This window comes from Sus scrofa, chromosome 2, assembly GCF_054392235.1.
Source record: "Sus scrofa isolate SSC_HxYL_T2T_F1_AM1 chromosome 2, Sscrofa_HxYL_maternal_Yorkshire_Landrace_v2.0, whole genome shotgun sequence".
Taxonomy (NCBI): domain Eukaryota; kingdom Metazoa; phylum Chordata; class Mammalia; order Artiodactyla; family Suidae; genus Sus; species Sus scrofa.
In genome coordinates this window covers 109363276-109390177 of record NC_139384.1, presented here as the reverse complement: position 1 = coordinate 109390177, position 26902 = coordinate 109363276, and positions in this window count along the sequence as shown.

The window sequence follows — 26902 nt, the reverse complement described above, 5'->3', positions numbered from 1 at the left end:
CTACAATGAAAAAAAATAATGCATATGTGCATTTTTCATAAGATGTTTATGAATATTAAGTTTTATGAAATTATATTTATCACTGAGTGTCTTAGTATAAGAGAGGAGGAAGAAAGCATTGCTTATTTAGGAAATTTTTCATTTGTCTAAAAATGACATTTTGCTTTTGCGAAGGATTTTGACATTTGTTATTTTATCCAATTTTCAAAATATCCCTGTGATTTAAGAAAGGCATTGCTTATCCTGCTTAACAAGTAAAACCAAGACACACAGAGTTGTCAGGGTTTGCTAAAGGCATAACAATGATTTTAGAGCCCAGGTCTGGAGTCTCCCATGACACTATTCTCACATTTAGGTAGAGGTAAAATGGCTGAACATTCCTCAGCGAAATGCGGAAAGAATTAGAACCTAGAAAGAATAAGAGGAATTCATTTTTTACTTTCTCTTGAAGTTCCTCAAGAAAACTTAGCATGTAGGAGTTCCCGTGTGGCTCAGTGGTTAACGAATCCGACTAGGAACCATGAGGTTGCGGGTTCGATCCCTGGCCTTGCTCAGTGGGTTAAGGATCCGGCATTGCCCGTCAGCTGTGGTGTAGGTTGCAGATGTGGCTTGGATCCCATGTTGCTGTGGCTCTGGTGTAGGCTGGCGGCTACAGCTCCGATTCGACCCCTAGCCTGGGAACCTCCATATGCCGTGGGAGCGGCCCAAAAAAATGGCAAAAAGACAGAAAAAAAAAAAAAACCAGCATGTAATATCCTAATGATATACAATGATATTCTCAGTTCACAGATGAAAAAATTAAGATCTGATTATTTGAAATAATTTTCCCGAGTTATAAGCAGGGTAAATCCAAGACTTTGGGAAATCATTTGCACCGTAATTCTGGATGTTCACCCACAATAGAATAGATTTTAATAAGACACTTCAGCACATTCTGCAAATACAGTGAAATTTCTTTTTGAGAATTAGTGCCAAGCACTATGGTGCCACAGACCAACTAACTGTTCTTTTTCAAGGCTCCTAACTTCCCCATTCTCTCCCTTCCTTTGAGTAAATAAACCCTGTGTACCTTCTCAGATTCTTTTGACCACATTTTCCTTTCTATCTTTTGATCAGGTTCCCATTCATATCACTTCCTTTTTGGATTTTGAAGAAAACTCTTTAGCACAAGGGACCTCTCTTCCTGAGTGGCACCAAGGGGTCAGATGATGTAACCTAATGGTAGTATACAGGTAAAAACTTTTTGGAGTTCCCACTATGACACAGTGGGTTATGATCCAGTGTTGCTGCAGCTCTGGCTGGGATTCCATTCCTGGCCTGGGTACTTCCATATGGTGTGGGGATGACCAAAAAAGACATAAATAAATAAATAATAAATACATAAATAAAAACGCCATGGAGTTTGACCAATAGATAAGAGGGAGCTGAGGAGAAAAACTTCTCCTTTTTTCATTCTCCTAGGTGTGATTTATTCTTTTCCTACTTCTGGAGAAGTGCTATGTTCTGAGTGAACACATCTGCTAAGCAACCTGCAGTATCTCTTAGTGACTCATCATGCAAGGGTGACCAGTGTTGTAAAATAATGCATTAAATGGCTTGCAACATTTCTTGTCTCACCAGCTTTTTCCTTCTTCCTTCAGATGCCTTGCATCTTCCAAAAAAAAAAAAAAAAAAAAAAAAGCATTTTACTCCTTACCACTCTTTATTTTTCCTCATATGAATAGACAAACTCTTTGAAGTCTAAACATTTACCATTATTTCTACCTTAGGGAAGTTTTGTAATGAGTTAACTTTCTTAGAATGTAGTTGAATACAAAAAAAAAAAAAATTAAAAGATCTAATATATATTATTAGTGATATAATTTCATTAGGTAATTTTAATTTCCCAAAGATCAGAAATAACTTATTCAAATTTAAATGAGACATATTTCAAAGTCAAATATTGGCCATGTGAGTTTTACCAGTAGCATCATCATTTCAGATGGCTATTTGTAAGATATAAAAAAGAAAATAGTGCATTTATCTCTTTTCCCAGGTGTTTTATATATTTATATATATTTCCTCACTTAATATAATTATTCCATAAGGTAGGTGTGATTATTTTCATTTTCTACAGAGAAAACAGAGGCTCAGAAGTTTGAAAACTTTGCATTAAATCACTTGAACAATCAGTTACTTAGATATAATTCAAACTGAGATGTAACATCCAAGTTCATGTAGAAGATTTTAAAAAAAGATATATTAACATTTATAGGCTATGGTATTTTTGAAAATATCACAAGTATCTGCATTATTTTGCTAAGGTGCACTCATAATAAATAGTGTGCCATAAACAATACCAAGATAATAAGTTACAACCCTCTGATCTGAAAGATTAATTCAACTTTTTGATAGCAACTTTCAACTAGTTTTTTCCTCAGTAAAAAATTCTGGCATACTTAATAAAGTAACAGATGCTATCCCAATGAACACAAAATATAAGAGCATTCTTCTTTCACTGGGCATTTGACAGTCTGTAAGGGAAATCACGCAGCTGGGTCATAGCATAGTAAATTATTTAAAAGTCAAATATGCTCACCTCACGCCATATGCTGAAACAAATTCCAGATGTAGTATTAAAAAGTATATTTTGAAAATCCAGCCAAAGAAAATGAAAATAATATTGAAAACTTATCAAACCAAATGATAAAGAAATCATCTTCTACAGTTTGAATTTATAAAGTGTATTCTACACAAGGAATAGTGACAAATGTCACCATAACATTTGAAATGCTAACATTAAAAAAAAACTTAAAATGACTGAAATTTTTCTGCAAATTTATCATTGGATTAAACGTTTGATTACATTTTTTATATGTTTAAAACATGAACTATTTAAACTTCTGAAAGTCACTGAAAATATAAAAGAAAAACAGCCAATAGCTTAAATAATTAACATCAAAAAGAAAAATATTATCAAACATACATTTGAAAATATTTAAACTTTCTAGTAGCTAGAAAATGTAACTTAAAACAAATACAATTTGATATGTTAAACAACAAAAATAAATAAGTAAATAAATGCCCCAAATGCTGGTAATGTGTGAGGAATTAAACATCCCATTCATTTCCTGATGACAACATAAATTGGCACAATTATTCTAGAAAGCAATTTGGAAAATATTTTGTCAAAGTAGTTCCCATGGTTCATGGTCCAAAGAATCTAGCCTAAGGCAATTAGCCAAAATATGACCAAGTTAAATATAGTATGGCCTAGCATTGAACTAAGGACAATTAAAAACAACCCACTATCTAATAGTAGAGGAATGTTTCAGGATATTATCACAGATCCACTGAGTAAAATATTGGGCTGTTTTTAGAATATTAAAGTGAAAAGACTGTTTAAAAATGAAGACTAGGGAGTTCCTATCGTGGCTCAACACGTTAAGAACCTGACATTATGTCTCTGAGGATTCAGGTCCCATCCCTGGCCTCTCTCAGTGGTTAAGGATCTGGAGTTACCACAAGCTGCAGTGTAGTTCACAGAATCAGCTTGGATCTATTGCTGCTGTGGCTGTAGTGTAGACTGGCAGCTGCAGCTCCAATTCAACCCTTAGCCTGGGAACTTCCATATGCTTCAGGTGTGCCCATAGGGGGGAAAAAAAAAAAGAATGAAGACTCGTATTTAAAATAAGTACTTCCTGAAGCAAAATTATTTGATTCTGATGACTACTGGAAGCACATTTTAAATTGTTTATTATTAATTATAATTATTATATTTTAACTATTGTAAGGATACTTTAAAATGCTTTCTAAAAAATTGAGTGGAATACATTAAAATTCTAATAGCAGTTGGATTCAAGGATGCACTTTTTTTTCTTTTTCAGCCACATATCCACAGTGTATGGAAGTTCCAGGACCAGGAATCTAATCTGAGCCACAGTGCAACCTATGCCACAGCTGCTGCAATGCCACATCCTTAGAGGGAAATCCTGTGGATGAATTTTGATATGAGTCCTGTTTTCCACGTTTTCCCTAAGATGGGTCCTCTACATCTATATTTTTATAAAGAGGCTACATATCAAAACTGTTAGAAAAAAGACATGCCTAAACACTGGAATAAGAAATAGCATGATCCAGATAAACAGGGACAGATAATAAAAGTCAACAACAAATGTTTTGTAAGCACTGCCTCCTACTAGCTGGATTCACATACACGTGACTTCAGTAGGACATGTGTATCTGGTGAGTGAAGGAATTATTTAAATTAGAGAATATAATTAGGTCTAACCTTTAAAACTCAGAGAAACATCACTATCAGGGCAAATGACACTAAACATAACATTATGATGCAAGTAGTAAAAATTAAGTAATATTATAAATGATTTATGTTGAATTTCTCTGTCTCACCTAGTATGTCATAGGATGGTGCCCCTAATTTTGTAAATGAATGTTTTTCAATAAAGAACTTGGAAAGTTAATTGAAACAGGAAGAGGGGAAGAGAGAGAGAGAGAAAAAAGAGTGGGAGAGAGAAAGGATACATATAGATAGGCAGGCAGACAGAAGGATGGATAGAAAAACAAATCTCTCTTCTGTGTTTGAGCATTTTGCATATGGCCCCACCCTTCCAGGTGTTTATGACAATGCTTCTTAGCACTAAGCTACTGGAAACAGCTCTCATTCAATAACAAACCTGCACATCACATCGGCTGGGCCTCCCTCAATCATCACTCTGAATGTGAAAGTCTAATTGAATTGAACCTGCTGATATGGCTTGACAAATCTCATAAACAAAAGAGTGTAAAAATGACTGATACTGGGTTTTGACACTGTTTATTTCCTTTTACATAGGAACCGACTGTTTTTTTAAGACTCAAATGATATCCTGGAAACCTGGGAGTCCTCTGAGTCCTTAGTATAGCGATCTATTCTTTCCACCAACTCCCTCTCTCTGCTCCTGCCATCAATAGGACAATACCAATAATAGCTACCATTTAATGAGTCATGTGCCTCCCATGTACCAGGCACTTTGCATCTGTTATCTCATTTATTTCCAAGCACAACCTTGTACGGTTCCGACAATGGCTCTCGGAGGGCTGTATATGGCTCTTGAAACACACTAGCAGCAACACTTCTCTCTATCTGCTCAGAAGACTAATTGGACCAGTTCTCAGAAATGCTGTATGGAAACAAATTTTTAGGATTTATGATCAGCACGGTGATCTTCTCACACAACCTCTAGCAGGTGATCTAAGAAAAAGTGCAAAACCAGAAATGAGATTGATATAGCAGAAAGAAAACAAGCGTAAATGCCATGTGTACATTTGGTTCTCTTCTTGGTTCCTGGTTCTGTTGTTCAGAAGTTGGGTGATCTTAAGACACTACAAATCGCCAACTCTCCAAGCCTTAAAAACCTCATATTCATATCAGAATGATCACCATATTAGTTAAGGAATTTTTCTTTCATTTTTAAAAATTTATTTATTTTTTTCTTTAAGTGTTCCAGCCACATTGTCTGAATGTTATGGCTGCAATATTTTCTCAGCTTTTGTCCACTCTCAGCAAAGGGATTGTAGTTGCAGATGCATTGGAAAGTTGTAAGCCAGCTCTTAAAGCGAAAGTGTTGCGGCATGGACGCCTTATAGCTTTTTTAGGAAGAGCAAGCAGGTTCTCCAAAGTGAAATCGTCACAGGATGTTTATTAAAGCAAAAGTACACTCTCAAAGGGAGATTGGGCCTGCCCTTTGATTAGGACTGACCTCCGCTTTACAACTGGGTTTTTCTTATACCCTAACGTGGAGGACCTGAATGAGGACCTTATTCTTCCAGCACCAGCCCACTATGTGTAATGTGTGTGTGGGGCCTGATTGTTGATTGGTGTCTTGCATGGAGCACATCTGATCTTCAGATTGGTCTGGGACAAGATACCTTACATGCGTATGGGACAGGTCACTGGGAAGATCCCTGGGAGAGTCTCTTTAACCTTATGCCTGTGTGTATGCTTATTCCCCTCATGGAAGCAGGGTGAGGAGTGAACCACATACCTTTCCCAAAGTGACTAGAAGGGAGCAGGCCCTGTTGCTCAAGGTGGGGGAAAGGGCATTACAAGGAGATGGGTGAGGCAATGATAAGGGTCTGGCAATTCTTGTCTTGGCCTGAGGCTTGGCATTTAATCTCCTTGAAGGGGACTTGAAGCCCAACAGAAGTATAGTTGATTTACAAAGTTGTCTTAGTTTTAGGTATACAGCAAAATACTACAGTAAAATATATATACATATATATGCAAAATACACATATGTATATATTTTTTCAGGTTCTTCCCCTTTAAAAAATATTATGAAATATTAATTGTAGGTCCCTATGCTATACAGTAGGTCCTTGTTATGTTTTATAAATAATAGTATATTTATATTAATCCTGAATTTCTAATTTACAGAAACCATATCAGACAGGTTTGGGCAAAAAGTAAATTTACAAGAGTTGTATAGAGTTGTTGTTGGAGATGTAGCTAAATTTCCTCAGAATTTTGGACCAGACACTAGAATGATTTTAGGAACATGAATAGCTCTTTTTGGAGGCAGACACACCAAAACCCACCTGGAAGCCTAAATTTAAACCTTAATCATGTCATTTAATTGTCTTATCACCTAAATTGATTTGCTAATAGTGTGCTTAACATAGTGTGTTGGCCAAGACAGACATTCAATAAGTGGATAGTATTTTATCATCATTTTATATTCAGGAGAAATTCAATAATAACCAGGGATATATTTACTGAGTTGTGAAAATACATTTCATAAATCATTAGACATGCAGAAGCAGTCTAGAGAAATGAACAAGAGTTTAGGCTCTGAAGTGAATTGCTTGAGTTCTAATTCCTATCCTACCACCTATTAGCTGTGTGACTTTAAGGACTTATTATAGGAGTTCTCATTGAGGCTCAGCAGTAACAAACCCGACTAGCATCCATGAGGATACGGGTTAATCCCTGGCCTTGCTCAGTGGGTTAAGGATCCCGTGTTGCCTTGAGCTGTGGCAAAGATTGCAGATGAATCTTGGATTCCATGTTGCTGTGACTGTGGTGTAGGCCAGCAGCTACAGCTCTGATTCAAATCCTACCCTGGGAACTTCCATATGCCGCAAGTGCAGCCCAGAAAAGCAAAAACAAACAAACAAAAAAAAACCAAAACAGGAACATGATTATAGATTATAATGATGAATCATTTGCTTAATGGTGGTGATTAAATGAGAAAAAATATATACAAATCTACAATTAATTTGCATTAGCCCCAATGATTACTCAAGGTTCAATAAGTATTAGTTCTAAAAATATTGTTTTAAAAGTATTATGTGTTTAAGAATAAAAAATTCTAGGTAAACTAAAAGGATAAACAAGACCTGAATGAAATCAGAAACCAGTATGAGAGCTACGACAAAATGACATTTCATGGGAAAATCCAATCTAACTTCACCCCTATTATGGCCTTCTTATATTTCATTTTCTCTTTTTCCTTTTCAAAGTCATTAGGAATAAAGAAATGACTAAACTGACATCATTTAAATGACTTACCAGACATGCTAGTGCAGCATCAGCATCACGTGGGAACTTGTTGGAAATGTACCTTCTCACACCACTCAGACTCCCTGGATCAGAAGCTCTTTGGCATACGTGGATCGTAGGGCAGGGGCAACATGCTATGTTTCAACTACCCTCCATGTGATCCTGAGGCACGCTCAAGTTGGAGCATTCTGGCTGCATATTAGAATCACCTGTGGAAATTTTAAAAGACAAATATATATACATACATACATACGCATACACACACACACACACACACACACACACACACACACACACACACAATGTGGGCCCTGTCCTGAAAAAGTTGAATCAAAATCAATGAGGCTATAGCCAGGACAGCAATACAGATTTTTTTTTTTTTTTTAATATTTAAAAACCTCCCCTTGTAGCCAGAAAGAGAATCACTGCAATTAATTTAATCTACACAATTGTGATGCAAATGGCTTCAAGGCCACCACCAAGGATGCCTCTGAAAAAAAAAAAAAACATGAAAATGGAGGCGGAATTGGCTTTAAGCATCTCCAATCCTCATATAGATACTTTAATACTCTAAGATCTCCCCTTTCCTCATCTCAGGGTAATGCTTCCTGTGTACATCTGATTCCATAAGGAATCAGTCCTTAGATCTTTTTTTCCTACTGACAGAACTCTCAATCAGTCCTGAAGAACATTTTTAAGTGAAATTTTATACATTAGCCAAATGAAATTTCAGACACTGGCCAAATGGAGTGTATAAGGGGACAGGAGTAGGGTACGCTTTCCACTGTTTAATTTTAATTACCTAACCTATTTTCTCAGCTACAATGAATTATAGAGCATTGATCATTTATTATATTGAGTGGCATGCCTTAATGAATACTAACTCATTTCAAACCTCTTTGGCAAACCCAGGAATGAACTGAACTAACTGTATCATTATGAGAACAGCCACTCAGCAGCAGCAAAGGTGCTAATTGGTACATTTAAGAGCAATGAAAACACAACCTGCAAAGATATTTGGAGGCAGAAAAATGGAAGCACATCCTAACATGGCCTAGAATGATAAAATTTCTATTATGGCGTGCAACAAAAATAAAGCCATTTTAACAGAATCATGTCAAAGGACCCATGTCTCCTGCTTTGAAAACAAATGTGCTGGCTTCTAGTCAACATTTCCAGGGCTTAGCAGCAGGAGGTCATTACCCTTTGACAATGTTCAGTTACACAGACATTATCTCCAATTAACAGGTTTTAACTACAAGGATTTCTCTTTTATTGGAAATGGTGTTATTTTTTTAAGTGAATAACTATAGACATTATTCAGTAATCTTGTCTCATTGACTGTGATGATTACATTTATTCCTATAAACATACACACACACACACACACACACATCTGAGTCAATAGAGTACTTTTGATGTCTTTGAACTCTTTTTAAAGCATGGTAGGCAAATATTCTAAATATCTTAATCTTTATATAAGCAGTTCACAAAAACATCCTTCTTATCTCAAAAAAAAAAAAATTCCAAAGCAAAAAACATTTCCTCATGTTGACATAGCTAAGGCATTCTGAGTGGTTCAAATTTCCAAAATAGAGTACAAATGAAACATTTATCAACTCTAATGCACTATGTTTTCTGTCTCTTTTCAGAAGGTATTATGGAATCCTGCATAATGGCCAGAGCCCAGAAGAGAATTTTTAACACCTTCTCAATAGACACATTTTTACCTTTTAACTATACAGAGTACTGGTCCTATCAGTGCATAGCAGGGAAATGATTAAAATATTCCAGGCAAACTTAAACTCGGTTGTCCTTAGGTGGAAATGAAACATCATTCTGGGCTGAAGCCTCCAATTATATAAGATAGGAAGTCACAGAAAGACATCAGATTCATACACTGTCAGTCTACACGGCAGATGGTAGTGTCTGGCAATGCCTTTTTTATAACAGAAAATATTATTATAAAAATATCCACAGAAGGCATTTTTAGTTCCTTGACTTAATATGTGGAAAAATTAGAGATTTCTATAGAAATTAGACATTTAATACCCAACAATATGAAACAGTAATTTTCTTTGAAATCTATGCATTAACTATTCTGTCATTTCTTAGAGAACTTTTTATAGTTGGAAGTCATCTGGTATTTTCATCTCTCCCACTTTCTCTCTCTTCATTTCTCCCTCTCCCGTCCTCTCAACCATCTATTTAAATTCAACCTAAATCTATATGTTTTTATACAACAGTTAAATCACACTATAGTGTGTTGTGGTGTGCTGTAAATCACATTTTAGCCTTACCCAAAGTTATTACAAAAGAATTGCCTTTATCTCAAAGGGGCTATTTCCTTATAGATGAGGTTTCTTGCAGGTAGAATTCTCTTGAGAGTTACATTTTTGAGTGACATGTTCTTAAGCATATTGGATTATGCGTCAGTACAATTATCATATTCTTCCGGATTGTAAAAAGTAACAATAGCTGACAGCTGACTATGTAGGGAAATGGTCTCTAAAACTATCTAAGAACTAAGAACCCCAGTCCTTGCATGAAACAAGCAGGAATATCAGTTTTTGTGATCCTGGCTTGCAAATGAATAGAGGAGGCTTAGACTCCCAGGTGGATAGACCATTCCTGTCTCATACTGACACATCATGTTCAGTACTGATATAGTGTGGGGAGAAAAGGGAGCCCAGGGGTGGAGTGGGGGGTGAAGCTGAAAGAAAGAGAACAGAGATGGAAATATCCTGGCCCGATTTTGGCAAATGCAGATGATGTATCAATATAACAATGAAAATGTTCCCAAAGATTTTCAAGGAATCTTACGAGCTGGAAAAAGGTCTCTGTCCTCAGAAATGTTCTATTACAGCCGTGCATGTTCTCAAACTACCAAAGCCCTGAGTCTCGTTCTTCCCAAAAGAATAAGTCTGGAAAAGTGGGCAGTGAGCTCCATTGCAAAACCAGACACAGATTCAGAATGTGCAAAGCCCACTGTTAGGTAGGAAACCACAACAAAGGCAGAAGAACCGCAGCCCCAAACCACAATTTTGGAGAATTTTATGAGACAAAAACATTCTCCTACTTAAATACCCTGGGAGTGTATTTCAAGGAGTTGAAGGGGAATAAAGGGAAAAAAGTAGACTGTGGAACAGCATGCTGTTTTTATTCTCTCCTGCTTACTTGTTATTTTGATATATTGTTTAATTTCAAATGTAAATGACAGGAATAAAAATACCTGATGTCATGACTATAGCTAGTTTGCCTTCATCCAAAATCCTATTTTTGTAGGTAAAGATTATTTTTAAAAAAACTTCAAAGATTTTCATTTACAAATAAAAGTGGAGAATTAAAACATATAAGACTCAAGCCCTAAATTTGTGAAACTAGTGGACAAAAACATAAGGGGCACCATTCCTGAATGTACATACATACTCTCGCTTTCATTCTCTTTCTGCCTGTAGCCAGAGCCCAGGTAACAGAGCACCGCAGCTTCATTCTCAAGGGCTCCTACTGCTGTCACTGTCATTTTAACCTTCAAACATACTATTTATTGTGGTATGTCACACTCCTCACTCTTCACACTTCCATGTGTAAATCTGGTAAATCCCTGTGGATTAGAGAAATCACTGAAAGGACCCAGATATTCTCATCATTATTCATTTTCCCCTAAATTTACAAATCAATGTAGTACCTCCACACACTGAGTAGACCATCTACAGTCTTCGAATTGAACCAAAATGCACCCGCTCCCCCAATCCCTGCCATAACTTGATTTCAGTGACCTACTATTGTCTCAAAATACAACTGTGGCAGAAGCCCTCTCACAGTAAGAACACTGGAACTAATACATTTACATGGTTTTGGGCCACAACCCCTAGCCTTGGAAGACAAAGAAGCATGATACTTCCATGAAGTTGAGAGCCTTGGATGTCCCTAATTTACAATGAAATTCTGTTATTAGAAACACACCAGATTCGATTAGAGTTTCTCTTTTTACAGCTGAAAGGCTTCCAGGAAGTCTATCTTTTTAAGTCCTCACACTTGAGAGAATCCAAACACTTCTAGAGTGATAGAAGGAAAAGAGTCAGGAATTGAGTGGCTGAGGGGGAGGTTGTAACACCATGAACACAAACATCTAGAATATATTGTCTGGAATCAGTTCAAATGAGTGACTGCCAGTGGTGGACAATTTCTAAGGTAACAGATGTTTGCAGCATTTTTCTTTTCCCTGAAGTAACTGGAGGTCATCCTCAAAGACCTTCCCTGGCAAATGCCAGCTATCCTTTAGGATAGGTTTAACTTTGGATTGATCAGTCATTGATATCAATACATTATTTCTCATATCAACTAATATTTGAGGCCCCCGATATGTAGTAGGCATTGTGCTAGATGCCGTGAATAACATAGCACTCATGCACAGGAGAAGAAAAATAAAGTACAGGTTAAAGTGGACCTGGAGAAATAAATAATTTTTTGTCCATACCCATGGCATGTGGAAGTTCTCGGGCCAGGAATTAAACATAAACCACAGTTGTGACTTGGGCATAGCTGTGGCAACACTGGATCCTTAAACCACTGTGCCACACGGGAACTTCCAGAAATAAATAAAATTTTAAGAAATATGATTCTGTGTTGCCATGAGCTGTGGTGCAGGTTGCAGATATGTCTTGATCTGGCATTACTAGGGCAGTGGCATAAGCCAGCAGCTACAGTTCTAATTCAACCCCTAGCCTGGGAACCTCCATATGCCGTGGTGTGGCCTTAAAAAGACAAAAAAGTTGATATATATAAGAATTCATCTCAAATCTGGGTTTCTGATGTAATGAATTCATATTATACTGGATTATGCCTAAAAATCATGGATCTCTTTATTAACTCCAGATAGCCAGCCCACCACCCCTTTCCCAGAGGTATTCAAGAAGAACTACATGGACATGGTTTTTCCAAGTGTTTTGGTTTTGTAAGGATGTCCAGATAGGTTATCAGAGCCTGGTCTTACAGTGGATGGGACTCAGACGTGCAGCAGGCAATCACTTGCTTACTGAGAATCACAGGCTCTAAAGCACTTTGTGATTGGGGCCCAAATACATATGGAACTCCTTCCTAAGTTGGAATATACAGGATGAGCAGAGAAGTACATAGTTAACTAAACATCATGTAAGTTCTTGACTTGTTAGCTGACAAATATCAAGAGATGTAAGCAACATTCTGGGTGGACCATACATTCTATTACTTCATCTGTGAACCTTCATCTGTGCACCTGTCAGGGTCTACATGAATTCCCATTCAATTTCATATCAAACTCATAAAACTTGGCTTAACATGTTAAAAGACAGGAATTGTGGTTGATTCATTACAGCAGGTGCTATTTAACATGTCTTTGTATAATCAGAATTAGCACAATATATTAAATCACAAAGCATGAAAAAATAAATACTTTTTTTGAAAAGTGCTTGATTTAAGAATACAAAGAATATACAATTTTCTCTTGGTAATGCTGAGTAATATAAACTTTGAGTTATCTATAGGAAATATGAGCATTAACTAATATAAATTTTATTCTATGACATAAAAGAAAATGGAAGGTATAAGTTACACCTTAATTTGTTCAGAAATGTTTGTAGAAAAAATGTAAATACTATTCTCTATTCACTGAAAGTCATATTAATGTAATTTTGTTCACAGAACTATTGAAGGGACAATGAAAAGTAAACTTTACTAATAAACTATCCTGCAGATCAATCTTGTACACATAATATTAATGATTTAGAGTCAGAGAATTTCTGGATAGTTGGTGGATGAATAAATGTTGAACACATATATTCTTTGTATATTTAATTTCATTTTTATGCATTTATCCTTTTTAAAAGTATTAAAGTTAAAAAAATTAAACTATCCACCACATTTTAGCAAGGTAGTGAAAAAAGTAAAGACATTTAGATAATACATAAAAAATGTGTTTATATATACACATAATATATGCATGTATATATTTAAAGAGACAGAGATCTGACTATAAATTCACTGTAATTTCAAATGGAAAAAGAAATGGGAAATTCCACAATGCAATATTCCCTTTCTACATTCAAACATTCAAACTGCCAAATTCTACCACTTTTTCTTTACAAAATTTCTAAAACCCATCTGTTCCATGATAAAATATATATTTATCCTACTTTCAAACGTATCAACTACCTCATTTCTTACATCACAGGCTCCCTAAATGCAGGGATATGTTAAGCATGTGTCTGGTCAAGTCAAAATTCGGAAATGGATAGAACAAGCCCTTCTCTTTCCTGCTCCTTGTTTTGTCTGCTTGATTGTCATTTCCACCTCATCCCTTGATGCTTGTAGGATTCCATCTGGTTTCCTAGAAAGCCCATGCATTCCCCTTGTAGGCCAATGGCCTCTAGTTCTGTTAGTAATCTCTCTCTCTACATAGTCTTCTCATTAAGTCCCCTCACTAATAAGATCCTAATTTAGAATGCACTTCAGTTTATTACATGAACTACAGTGAAATGTTACTAACTGCAAGGATGTCATCAGTACCTAGAAGTATTTGTATTTTATTTATTTGTTTTATTATTTTTTATTTTTTTGCTTTTTTGGGCCATACCCACAGCATATGGAGATTTCCAGGCTAGGGGTCAAATCAGAACTACAGCTTCTGGCCTATGCCACAGCCACAGCAATGCAGGATCCAAGCAGTGTCTGCAACCTACATTACAGCTCACAGCAATGCTGAATCCTTAGCCCACTGAGCGAGGCCAGGGATCAAACCCACAACCTCATGGTTCCTAGTCAGATTTGTTTCCGCTGCACCACCAAGGGAACTCCAAAGTATTTGCATTTTAACTATTGACTATTTCTCAATTAACAAAGTATTAATTTAGTACTTCCTTGGTACTGCCTATGGAACATTGGCTGAGTGAGACACAAAAGATATATAACAGATTGTCCCTGTTCTTCAGAGTCTAACACTGTTTGAGATGGTGGAGATATTGCTAAAATGAAATACTTTGGGAAAAGTTGTCCATCTCTGATTTCACTATGATTGGAATTTTCAGTTGGAAGCATTCAGTTTTCTTTCTAGTCACTCTTCACATAAAAAAATATTTGATACTGGTTTGCTTTTTGTACTATGAGGAAAATGAGAAAAAAAGAAATTATGTTACTTAAGATGTTAAACTTGGTGAGTGTGGCAAAACCAAGATCTGAACTTAAGTCCCGCTGGCTGGCTCGTCATTACTGGACCCGGCAAAGTACATTTGTTTTCTTGGAATCTGCGAGTGTTCTTCTAGCCTATGGAAATTGCCCTCTGTCTAATCCATTTTACTTCCAAGTTATACAGAAAAGAAAGAATAAGAAAGCAAATAAAATCCAACACAAAGTGTCTTGCAAGTTTAGAGGATTTATATTGATTTAAACTAATGAGAGAATTCACATAGACCAAGTCATCTTTGCCCTTTGTTCCGAATGAACATGTAAGAGCCATTCCTTCTAGAAGTCTACCTCCATGTTATCTGTGGAAAGCCTGATGTGCCAGCCACAGGACTGGCCCTCAAGTCTTCTTGCAATGAGGACTTCTCACAGGAGTGCTGTCAGCCAACAGCTTTGAGCCACAGTACCCCTGGCATCCACCCAGGTGTTTAAGAACACACTTGCCACAGGCATCTCCAGCCTGTGATGGCAAGAGTGATAAGTTCTAGACCCTGGCTATTTCTGCCCACCATAGGACCCTCTTATGGCTAATCTCTCCTCTAGAGCTCTTCACTGGGCCAGCTACCACTCGGTCAGGGAAGCACTGTGTTCTGAGGCTCTGTTCCTATTCAATTCTCCATACCACCTCCCTCATTTCACAGGGGCCAGATCTGCATCAAAAGCTGAAATTTTTCTCTTCTCTTTCTCTCTCTTCTCTTGTCTTCGGTACATACTACCTCCAATATGACTTCTGCACTTGTAAGTCTTGGCCTCAGCTTCCACTGCCCCTAAAATGATGTTCCCATGATGATAAGGAGTTCAGGAGTCTATGTCTCAACCAAAATAAACTAAGATACACTTTCAAATAGCAAGGCTACTGCATCTCCTATGCAAATCAATTGCTGGTGACCAGGATTTTCTGCTCAGCAGGTGGCCACCTGGATGTATAGTCAATGTTGTTCCATCAGAGCATCACAGGAGAGCAACGCTGGTGGCAAAAGACTGAAAACTCTCTATAAATACTTCCAGTCACCTTGCCAGAAAAGCTGGCGTGTTCTGTTGTTTCACCCATACCTGCAAAGAACAACCTGTGCCTTTATTTCCATCTGTTGCTTGTGAGAAAATCAAACCTGTGTTTCCTCACTGAGCACATACCCAGCCTTTGCTTATATTAATCCAGCCTGTCCCCCTTCCATTCTAATTCAAGAGTGAATTATGAGCTGCCAGAAGAGGCATCACATTTGATGCTACTTCTAAGATCAAGATTATAATTTATTCTCCAAAACAATTCTAATGCTATTTACAAAAATAATCATGCACATAAGCCTGTGGTTGAATTTTTACCTGCACCATTTCCTGGTTCTATTATAGACCTTTGTTTTCCCATTGCTTTCAATGTGGCATATGTGATTTTTTTTTTTATATACTCTTGTAAAGCAACTTGACAGTTGGTAGCTGTCTGGCTGTTTATTCAACATATGTACCACTTAATGCACAGGTCTCAGTGAGATGGTCCCCAAAGTCGATCCAACTGGGATAAAAGTCAACAAATGGAGCTTTGCAGGGAGTGCATTTACTTGGGGAGAGTTAAATATTTGAAAAGTGTTTAGCAGTTAAGATTTAAGCCTAATGTCATAAGAATTTACAGGGTCAGCATCTCCCCCAGCACAGCACATTCCCTGGATTTCACATAGGAGCCCCATATGTTAGGAAATCACCTTTTTAATTAGATCTCTGTAGCCCCATTCTAAGTTACCACTGTCACAAGTCTTGGATAAAATCCTATTCTCAAGAAACCTTTCAGTAAACAGTTAGCTGCAGGTTCTCACAAGAAGATATTGAGACAGATTCTCCCAGATTGCAAGTGATTTTAAATTAGCTGCTCTGGAAAGTGGTGGGTGTGGTGTTATTTCAACATCCTCATCTGTTACCTGAGCCTTTTCCCCAAGGAATGCAAAATGTGCTCAGCAGTTTGCATTTCTGAAAGTGGAACTGGTAAGGGAGTTCTGTGGCCAATTCTGCCCTGTCCAGACTTAGGATGGGGTAAAACAGAAATTCTTCAACACATTTTGGACATTAGGACTGCTGAAGTATGAGTTCACATGAGAGGAAAAGGTTCCTGAAATTTTAGAAATGATCCAAGAGAGAAGGAGGTGAATGGAAAGTTATACATGAAGAGCTATTTTGTACCAAATCCATTAAACAGATATTCAGATACTATCCTCCCAAGAACCCTAAAGGAAAAGCAGGTTTAATATTTTAACTTTTTTAGAAGAAAAGACAATTGAGGCTGACTTTCCCAAGTTGTCAAATAACAGCACAGCTCTGATTCAAGTTCCAATTGCAGGTGAAATCAAAGTCCTGTTCTTAACCAATGTGGTACACTGCCTATCAACAGCAGCGTTTACAATGAAGATGCCTTAAAACTTTTGTAGAAACTGCAGGGAGACCCCAAATCAAGCTATTTTGGCCATGGAGTTAGCTTAGGTTCCAGAGATCAATTAATTTCCAATTCACCAATTCTTAAATGTTGTGTATCAGTGTGATGATGTGATTTATAATAACACACATATATTTAGTCTTAGCCATTGGTTCCTGGCACATGGTTCCCCAAATCCTTGGAATTACCTAAGTGTTAAGAGTGATAAGAGTGCCTTTTGTTATGTTTATGGATGATTTCCACTTGAAGATAGGGGCTGGTTGCCAGTGGAAGCAATCCTGTGATTAAACAATCAAAAATACTGGTCTCATCCCCCAATTTGGGGGAGGGGAGAGAAGAAGCTGGAGATGGAGTTCAATGCCAGTAGTTGACAGTTTAATCAATTATGCCTGTGGAATGAAGCCTCCATTAAAACCCAAAAGGATAGGGAAGCTCCTAGGTTGGTGAATCTGTGGAGGTGCTGGTAGGGTGAAGGTCCTGAGGGTTCATGGAAGCTCTGTGCCCTTTTCCCATGTCTTGCTTTATGCATCCCTTCCATCTGTCTGTTCCTGGATTATAGCCTTTTACAATAAACTGGTAACCTAATGAGTAATATGTTTCTCTGAGCTCTGTGAGCCTTTCTAGCAAATTAATCAAACCTAAGGAGGAAATCATGAGAACCTCTCATTTATAACAAGTCAGTCAGAAGTTCAGGTAACAATCTGGACTCTCAGTTGTCATCTTGAGTTGAAGTGGGTTATAGGAACCTCCTGTTTGTAGCCAGTCAGTCAGAAGCACAGGTAAAAGCCTGTGTTTTATGTATGTGTGGTGGGAGGATGGGGGGGAGGATAATCTTTCAGGACCTAGTCCTTAACCTGTGGAATCTGACACTATCTCCAGGTAGATAGCATCAGAATTGATTTCAATTTTAGGACACCCAGCTGGTATCTGGAGAGTCACTTATAGGATGTATGAAGGTACCATTCTTTCCACCCCTGCCCCATCCCCTGACCCCACCACCAAACTGGAATTTGGTGGGCAGAACACAAAATAATCAGATAAAAAAGTTATCTTTTTCAAATTCTCATGATCCTCCCCTATCCTTGATCACACTGCTGCCTCTGCACCCAACCAATCATCTTCTGTAAATGTTGAGCTATGTCCCCTTGGCAGCTGCCACATAGTCAGGCAGACCAGACATGCCCAAATTTTTTATCTCCAACTTTTAGATATGAATGAAATCCCACATCTCGGGACATATGATCTGACACACCATGTTCTGCACCCAGAGTGGCTGTCATGCAAAGGGACTGGATGATACAACATGGAAATAATGGAGAGTTAACTCCCTATTATAAAAAAATTGACCAATAGCAAAGAGAAGACAAGAATGAGCCCAGCATGCAAATGTCTTCTTTTCCACACCACCTAACATGGGATATTCCATGCAGCATGCCCAGGAATATCATGCCTGGCAACATCATGGCTCAGTGTGAAGTAGTAGTCATCCTTATTTCATTTATTTTCAATCTTTCCCTTGTCTAATTGTCCTCGTTTTTTAACTCTCCCTATCTTAGGTTTTCACATATGAAATAAAGCAGTGGCATTTAATCTCCACCTCAGTCTCCCATGTTCTAAGGAAACTGGCAAGCAAAGCCATTCTATCAAAGCCATAATATATGATTTACTATACGGGACTGTTAAAAAATGCAAATTCCCTAATCTTGACCTTAAAAGTGGGAATTTTGCTGGATCATTATTTAATGATAGATGCTATCTTTGTTTCATATTAATCTATGCATTTAAAAGAGATTCTGTATAACTTATAACTTTTCCAAAGTAGCAAGCATTTGCTTTCTTCTTCCATGCTAAGAAAACAATCAATTTTTTTAGAGTCAAAGATATGTTTACAAACAGGCAATGAAACATGATTGGTTTAACTCAGTTATAACAAAACTGTTCCCAAATTTCCAAGCCTCCCTTGAAAAGGGGTGTCATCTGCCCCAGCTCTGGATAGGATGGCTCTGGAAAAGTTTTGCTTTAATAATAAAGAAGGATAGATAGGCCTGACTTGGAATCTGACCCTTCCCAATCCTGTCTTTCTAGAATGTAGACATGAAGCCTGAAGATGTAATACCATTTAACCACCAACTTCAACAGCCACCGTAAATATACCCACCCGAAATGATAAAAGGAAGAGTCAACATGCTAAAGACAAAGGTGTAATAAAGATAGAACTGCGGGTCTGGACTTTTTGTAATGTTAAAAAACAAAGAAAAACTCTGTGTAAGCTATTCTACTCAGGTTTTCTGAGAGTTTTGGCAAATGCATTACTAATACAGATGCTTAGTTTTATGCACTGAGTGATAACCTCTTGAAATCCATAATTTCACACATGAAACTTATCTAACAATGACATTGAATTCAATCTCATTAAAAATAGGACATTTGTTAAAACTCAACTAGCATAGCAGAGCAGAAGTACAATGTGCAGTTAACTTAATACCCTGCATAACCTATATTATTATAAACAGTATTCCACCTCCTTTGCAAAAAGAATTGACATCTAAGAAAGAGGTACTTATTTTTTCTTTAGTATTATAGTTAAATGACTGAGTCAGTATTTAAGCACAAGGGTTATGAGGTTTTAACATGTGCGTTTTTGCCGGTATAAACCTTTCTTTCCTAAATGTATATGTGGAACAGTGATGAAAATTTTAACAAAGGTTTTACATTAATTATTATAATGAGATCAAATAAGTTTTGGAAGCACTAGCTCTAGTTCTGCATATTCTTTCCCAGAGTCTTTAATTTTCCACTTTATGTTATAGAATCTCCAAAAATAAAAAAAAAATTTACATTTATTTCAACAGGGAGACTTTTTTCCCCCCAATGAATACCTATCAATGTCCTATGAAGCACTAGTATTTCAAAGAACAAAGTTTGGGAAAGTTGTGTCAGCATAATTGCCATGTGTTTATTCAATATTTATGACATACTAGAGTCCATCATTTGCTACAACGATTTATGTAGCTCACACACATAAATTTCTCTATCTATCTAATACATACGTCCAAAAATCTTTAAGCTTAATTCCAAGAAGGGATCAAATGTCTTTTTTGTATAATGCCCTATGTATTTCAGTTTATCAATACATATTAAATTCTAGTTCCTTATTGTCCTCATTAGAATTTTCTAAGAAGTGAAAAAAACAATAGGAAGAACTTAGCTAACCTGTTTTAAGTTGACATAAGGGGCCTCTAGTTGAAAGGAGTCTGCAGTTTCTGCTTTCAGTTTATTCTTCCAGTCGCTGGACAACCGTTCAGTTTATTCAAGCTAATTTTTGAGGCCTGGAAGATGAGGAAAAATGAAAGGAGGTAATATTTTATTTCAAAGGACAATTCTTTCTGATTATTATTTTTGAGTAAGAGGGGAAATAACATATTCATATTGTAATGTGAAACTATCACTTGGAAGAAATCATCTGTATTTAAGACTAAATATTATTAGCATTTCAATTAGCATGGATGTTGTTTATTTTCACTTTTGCAAGTTTACTAAAAGAGTCATATGGTCATAAAGGTGATGGAGCTCTTATTTTAATTATGAGGTTTGCTTCTGCAGAAATAAAAATGTAGACTTAGCATGCTCTAATAGATAATAAAAGGAGGACAGTTCAAACTCTTGATAGTACAATGACTTTTCCCAAACAGATCTTTTCCTTTTAAGCACCAGATCAATAAATGACCCTTTTGATCAGAGAACAAACTAAAGCCTCCTCTATATTTTGCTTGTTACTTTCATTTTTCCCTCAAGAAAAGATGAAGCCACTTAAGCAGCAGACCACAAAAGCACTATGGCACTTTCATCCTAGTAAAGAGTTCAAAAAGTAAATAAAACTTTTTGGAACTTATATTTAAGAACAAAGCCAGCACCCAGTAGCTCAATATGCCTTTGGGGTTAGGGGTTTATTCAGAGCATCAAGAATCGGTATTTCCATCTAGACATACAAGGGATCTAAATAGCATTCATAGGACTTTAAAAGCCTTTTTGAAATAAAAAGCAGGGCAAACTACAAAAGTATAAATTCTAAGTTTTCCTATATTATTCCTACTTTGTAGACCATTTGGTCAGGATGGGGACTGACAGGCCATCAAGTATCAATCACATATGAAAGCATACATGGGTCCACGTGACCATAGTACAGGGACAGACTAATGAGAACCCAGCAGTGTGCCTCTCCTTTTCAATTAGCTTTCTGCTCATTTTCACGAGAATCCATTGGGGGAGAAAACTTTGTGGCTATTTGCCACATTCTTATCTTCTCTTAATCTATTGAAATATAAACTAGCAAAAGGGAGTATATAACTGCCAAAAAGTAAAAAAGGAATGAGACAGGTATATACTGCAAAGATTGATGCAGACATGGGCAGCCAAACTGGATATCTGGTGGAAAGTGAATGCTTAGGGAAAGAAGAAAGCAAGCAAGCAAGCAAGCTAAAAAAGAAACCTCTCTACAAAACTGACATTTCTTTTTTTTTGTCTTTTTTTTGTCCTTTTTTTTTTTTTTTTTTTTTTTTTTTTTTGTCTTTTTGTCTTTTTAGGGCCACATATGGAGGTTCCCAGGCTAGGAGTCTAATCGGAGCTTTTGCTGCCACCCTACACCAGAGCCACAGCAACTCCAGATCCAAGCTGTGTCTGTGACTTACACCACAGCTCGTGGCAACGCCAGATCCTTAACTGACTACACGAGGCCAGGGATTGAACCCGCAACCTCATGGTTCTTAGATTTGTTTCCACTGCGGCGCCACACGGGAACTCCTGACATTTCTATTTTTTAAGAGGTGATTTGGTGCATTGAGTGTATAATGGGATAAAGAGATTAAATTGTGAATAATATGAAGAAATACTACTTTTGAATATATCTTAAATGTGAGGAGAAAGTACGAAATCTCTCTCTACCTTCATCCTCTAGCACTTTGACGAAAGAAAGCATCCAGTTGAATTTGGTTCATATCGTCTGTATTATTGAATAGACAAAGCTACTGAGAATACAGTCAAGTTTAAATTCCACATTTTGATCACCTGTTATTTATTTCCTCTTGTCCCTAAAAAGATTCAATATCTGCTTTGCTCTCTTAATCACAGTTAAACTCGCCCATACAACTGGAATCTAGTTAGAGAAAAAAAAAACAAAAAGCTTAGATATTTACATGGAAAATGTGCCCTGAGGAAAAAAAAACCACTATAATGTCAGAACTAAAAAATGACAACTTTGTAATTGAGCATTTCTTACTGGAAATGTTAATTGCAAAATGTGCCAGCTAAGATTTGCTCCATCGTTACCAGCACATGTGTATCTCATTTGCTACTTTGTCTTGCCTTACTCTCATACTGCAGTCTGAGTGATGTTCTTGAATTATTGCTCTTTCCAAATTCATTTTCCTCTACTTTTCTTGCTTTACTAGTTCTCAGGTTTCAGTCTCTATTGTTCCCCTTGTCTGGTACTCCTTCTGGAATTCTAGCTTTGTAAAATGCTGTAGTGAAGGGTTGCAGGAATTTTTCCCCTGCACTTGTATACTGCCAAGGGACTCTTTTTGAAGACCTTACTTTCACCATCAAGAACGAGGGAGGCAGACCCAGTGGCCTTAAGGGATTTAATTAAAGTTCACCAAGTTAGAATCTCCAAGCTCTCAAAGACCTAATTTAAATACAAGTTCACTCATTTTTTTCAACTATTTCTTAGGCCCTTATTAAAATTTCAGGTTATTAGAGGGAACATCCTTCGTTTTGCAGTACACAGGAAATAAACCTGGGTTATGCAGAATCTCAAATATCCTGCAGGTGCAAATACAAAATTCTGCCAATTGCTAGGAAAATAATAAGGAATTAGCATATAAATTATTGAAACTATTGTCAAATTTTGTTAATCATTATCAATTACATTTACATGGTAGCATCAGTTTTATAGAAGATAAACATTGGTAGAACAGTGAGAGAAAATACGTAATTTAATGCATTTTTAGTCAGCTGTCCTACTATTGTCTTGTATAAAAATTATTATTATTATGACTACTCTTTATTTTAGGTTGTGTTATATTCCTTTTGTTAAGCTGTCAGCCAGAACTCTTGCTAAAAGCTAATGACAAATCATATCAATTTCTAAAAACTCTCTGGTCATTCAAACCTCTGTTAACATATGTTTATGATAGGAGAAACATATAACACAATTTTTTATTGATAGCATTGCAATTTTATGAGAAAAAAAAATTCTGGTATTTTCTTGCCCTTTCCTTTCTACATTAAGAATTGTCTTAATTAGACATTCTAACCAGAGATGGGCTTAATACATGAATTGACTGCACTATGATGTCCAAACTTAAACAACTAACTACATTAAAATCCACATTGCTTTGGCATGAAAAAAAACAGAATAACTGTGGAAGGTGCCACTAAGCCAGGTATCAAATAAACAGGAGATATGGGCAGAAAAGGTAACAGATTGGTTCCTTTCAACAGCATTTAATTGTTTAAGCTTCTTTGTAAATATCACTCAAACAGAAGAAGAAATTCATAGAGGGCGGAAAGAAAGAAAATGAAAGCTTTGCCATTTCAGTTTGATTTGGGGTGCAATTTATAAAACATTTCAATAATGTTTGGTTGCTTTTTTAAAAAATTTCCACCAGAACACTTCTTAGTGAAAAAAATTGCAAGAACTCTAACAGCTATTGTTTTCAAGTATTTCTCAAATCACAGCCCTATAGTAATATCACATTTACCATATTATCATATATACCATATTAGCTTTCTCAAAGTTAACTTTCGCTATATCTTTAATAAATGAATTGAAAATCTGAGTCTTCCAGAGAGCTAACTGGTGAGACATAGAATTTAGGTCATCTCTACACTTTGGATTTTTTATTATTTATATGGTTTGGAGAGCATAAAGTTTTAGGTACTTCTCCATCTAGTATTTCATTCATTTCATTTCTTACAAAAAATATAGCAGTAGAGATACAAATATGAAATATTTTATATCATTTTACACTGTAAATTGTCATATTTTAAACCTGATTTATTTTTTGGCATTACCGCACAGAAAAATAGTAAAAATTATCATTATATAAAAGCACATTAATTGTCACAACATTACAAGACTAGTTTGTTGGTATAAATTCACACAAACTTCCCAAAATGAGATATTTTTCATAATTTAAAATTTTAAAGTTATGGTTTATAATAATCACCCTGGAGCAGTAAAGGAAAATCTGTTTTTTTAGTTGATGTGTTAAAAATTCTTTGCATTTGCTTTCCACCAAAAGATAATGCTTAAGTACTTCTATTAAATCAAACTATTTTTCAGGTTTGCCTTGTTATTTAATGAAATTCAAAATCAGTTTGCAAAGGCAATTTCCCCCAACCCTCCAAAAAATCTTGTCATTTCATGACAAACATAGATTTCCTGAGAGATGGAAAACATTCACTGTGAAAAATGCTATATTTATCCTTGAGACATATTTGGTAAAATTCACTAATTTGCCCAGTGCATAATTTCAGTATGTTCATGGAAAAACAAACTGTCTTACCAATGACTTTAAAACAGAATCCCTCTGCTCTTAGAATTTGATGGAAGCAAGTGCTATGTAAATACTAATGATTATGATCTTCCCAGGCAATGAGAAGGAAAATGCTCATTTTGGTCACACACACACACACACACACACACACACACACACACACACACAAACACACGCACAAAAACACAACACATATACACGTGTGTATGTGATCTTTTTAGGAAAGGGCTTTATAATACAGTCATAAAAATAATCCAAAGGATGGAATGATTTGAAAATAAATATTTAAGTCTGAGACTAAGATTGAGACAACAAAACGTGATGACTACTTTTCTTAATCACATAGGTCAGATGCTATTTGCCTCTCCAATGGCCTCTGAGGATTCTAGCTGAACTTACTTTGTTTTAATTTGATGTTGCAAAACCTTCTTTAACAATAAGCTAAAAATCAAGTGAAGTCTACTTTGGGTTTCTTCTGATATAATTTTTTAGTTGCTTATAAAAAGGAAATGAGTTTCCCAAATTTGAAAGTGAATGTAGACTTTTACCTGGAAATGGTGTTCCTAGTCTCCTATCCTGGAAGATTTCATACCCCCAAATCATGACCAGATTGCCTTTTGTACTATAAAGTGAAAGCCATTAGACATTTTTCTAAAATAAACATAAAATCAGATTTTTTCATTTGATTTTGCCTACTCATATGTAGGCTGTTATTGCATATTCATCTAAATTAGTGTGTGATAGATTTCACAAAGAAAAATCCACAAAACAAACATGTAAAATATTCATAATTTAACTATTTATTTTGCTTACAATTCCAGCATCTAAAGAAGCAGAAAAGGGTAGTCAAAATGAAAGATATCATGGCCATAATAGACCACAAAAAGTTATAAAATGGAGTTTAATTTCTTGCATATGAAAATGTAGTGAGCAAAATAAGGTTAGCTGCCCTAAACTGAATGTCTGCATACCCCTCAAATTTACATGGTGAAATCCTAGCACCCAGTGCGATAGTATTAGAAGGTGGGCCTTTGGGAGGTAGTTCAGTTATAAGGGTAGAGCCCGTTGGAAGAGATTAGTGCCCTGATAAAAAAAGACCACAGAGAACTCCCTTGCCCCTTCTATAACAAGACAGCTATCTATGAACCAGAAAGCGGCTGTTCTCAGACCCCAAATCTACCAGTGCCTTGATCTTGGACTTCCCAGCCAGAAATGTGAGGAATAAATTTTTATTGTTTATAAGCCATTCGGTCTATGGTATTTTGTTACAGCAGCCCAAACCAGTCCAAGACAGGAGCAATAACTAAATTTTTAGAAAAAACTTGCCTTTTTAAAAAAAATCTCATTCTACATATATGCCTCTTTTCACTAGGGTATTTGAATTTATATAATTCTTACTATATCATGACCAACTGAAAAAAATCATTCCAAAAATTTGATATATAATGTAGGAGATGTGAGATTGGAAAACCATAAAACCTCATAAAAAGAGGGATGAGTGTTATTAGGCAGAGAATGGACTAAAGCCCTCCTATATTTAGTTTTTCAAAATTCTGTCAAAAATGCTATTAAACTCAAAGACCTAGGGAGAACCCAAGGAAAGGCCAGAACTCAAGATTAAAATCACAGAAGGGGCCCAAATAAAGACTGACTAACTGGAAAGCAAAAGTTTACAATAATATATTCATAGTCTGGGAAACTGCTAGTTTTGGTAGATGAAACATTTTGAACATTATCATGCTGGAATAAAACTCAAAATATAGCTAAGATCTACCAGTTTTTTATGCCTATTTTAATCTTTCTCTCTTCATTTTAATTCTAGGTTATTGAATCACCCATTTGCACAAATGTACTCAATTTTAGGGAAAAAAAATCAAAAACCAAAAATCTGAAGCTATAAAAATAGCCATTTAGTTCATCCTTGTACCATTTTCATCTGTTCTTCCTCAAAGACATCCTGTTAATCATTGACCCACTAATATGTGAGACATATGATTAAAAATTCTCATTTTTAAGGTCATGATTTACCACTTACTGATAAATTTAAATTGATTATACCAAGACCATCATTGTTTTCACCTGACAATAAAGGAGACAAAAACTTAGTTCATCCTAAGTGTGAAAGAATTACCAATTCAGCAATTTTCTTATAGTTTACTTGTGCTAGTA